The following is a 2,310-nucleotide window of genomic DNA, read 5'->3' as shown; positions in this document are numbered from 1 at the left end:
CTCTACACGTGAAGGACTGCTGTAACCGCCTGCCAGAGCTGCCAAAGGACCACTGCCACTTGGAGGATAAGGTTCATGCACAACATGTGATTCTAGGGGTATGAGGGGTATTTTGCACCCAACAACCTCATCATTACCCCTAGATATTTTTATTATATATGACACCTCATGGGAGAGAAAAGAAAGGGAGGACGGAGAGCACACGCATAGAGCAGAAAAAATCACATTTTTATTTCTTTTTCCTTGGGATATTCCTCCATTGATAAAGCTCCAAGGAGTGGCAAGCTAGGCGTCGGAAGGAGCTAGCGAGCTAGGTGGTTCGTGGTGGCCGAGAGGAGACCTCCGATGGCGCGTCGAAGGCTTCTTCTCACTTCCCTTTTGCTGCTATTTTTCTATTAATTTGTGGGTTATTGGAACGAATATTTTCATGACTTTGTGTTTGGATATTTCGAACCCCACCATGAACTAACTTATTTGGTGGTGGTTGGTTGAACGATTGTTTAAACTTTATTTTTAGGGTATATTTAAGTTTATTTTGGGTTCTTTATTTGCTTTGTTTATGAATGCTTCACCATATAGGCTTGTAAGAGGCATGGAAATGTCCATCTCTTAGATGAAGGTTAGGTATTCGGAAGAATCCTAAGCTAAAAATACTTGTAAGTATTCGGAAGAAACGCAAGATAAGATCCTCATAAGCAATGGTTTATGGTATTTTCAAGGGGCTTTGAACCGGCTTAGGAATATTATAACTTAATCCCTTAGATCTCGGAAGAGACTAGGATAGGATTTCAACGACTAAAAAGGGTGTCTTTATCAATAGGGTAGGTTGTCCAACATCGTTGAGTGAGAGCAGATGCCTTGGCATCCTATTCTGTTAGGTTCTTTTGAACACCTTAGGAAAGCCCTGTCGAGTAAGTAAAGACAAGATAGCTTAAATATACTTGAGAAATAAGTTTAGCAACCTTAGACCAATCCTTACCATTCATTTCATTGGAAGCTTGTCACGTGAGGATTATTTTCTTCTTATTTTATTTATCTTTTTATTTACTGTTTTTACCATTTTTCATTGCCTTGACATTTCACCATACTCAATATTAAACATCCATCATTGCCACTGCATTTCCATTTGCTACACCATCACACCATCAATCCGCATCCACCAGCATACACATATCCATTGCCGTGACATTTGTATATATCAAGACTAACTATACTTAGATAGAATATTGCATTGCTTTGGTTAGACTTTTGTGATTTCACCCAATCCCTGTGGAGACGATACTCACTCATCATTATATTACTTGAGCGATTGTGTATACTTGCACATTATTTGCGTATATTTTATAGTACTCACAACACGCGAACAATTAGCTTAGAAAATTCTTGGCAAAGAACATCATTAGTAGAACCAAATATTATATCATCAACATAAATTTGAACTACTAATAAATCTTTACCTTTATGCTTTAAAAACAATGTAGTGTCAACCTTCCCTTTTGAAAAACCTTTTTCAATTAAAAAATTTGACAATCTTTCATACCAAGCTCTAGGAGCTTGTTTTAAACCATAAAGTGCTTTTGTCAATTTAAGAACATGATTTGGAAATTTTAAATCTTCAAAACCTGGAGGTTGTTCCACATACACTTCTTCCTTTATAAAACCATTTAAAAATGCACTTTTAACATCCATTGGATATAATTTAAATTCATGAAAACATGCAAATGCTAATAACATTCTAATTGCTTCCATACTAGCTACGGTAGCGTATGTTTCATCATAATCTATGCCTTCTTCTTGAGTATAGCCTTGAGTAACAAGTCTAGCCTTGTTTCTCACTATATTACCACTTTCATCAGGCTTATTCCTAAACACTCATCTAGTACCTACAGTAGATTTATTACTAGGCCTTTCAACTAATGTCCATACTTTACTTCTCTCAAATTGATTTGACTCTTCTTGCATAGCCATAATCCAATGTCCATCTTTTAATGCTTCTTTAATATTCTTAGGCTCTATGCATGAGATAAATGAAACATAATTAAAAATATTTCTAAGAGAAGATCGAGTTGTTACCCCTTTTGATGGATCACCTATAATCTCACCATCCTTGACATAGTTATACTCTCTTGGGTAAGATAGTTCCATTTCTTCAATGGTTGGATTCTCGAGAGGATCTTGAGTTTCCTCATCTTTTATTTCTTCCTTTGATGATGGTTCTCCAACGTCATGTTCAACGTCATTTATATTTATAATACATACATCATCATTCAAACAAGAATCCTTCCTCGGAAGGGGATTATCATCGAAAAC

Source organism: Hibiscus syriacus, unplaced genomic scaffold (assembly GCF_006381635.1).
Source record: "Hibiscus syriacus cultivar Baekdansim isolate YM2019G1 unplaced genomic scaffold, ASM638163v2 tig00111095_pilon, whole genome shotgun sequence".
Lineage (NCBI taxonomy): Eukaryota > Viridiplantae > Streptophyta > Magnoliopsida > Malvales > Malvaceae > Hibiscus > Hibiscus syriacus.
Note: the sequence above shows the minus strand (reverse complement) of the source record.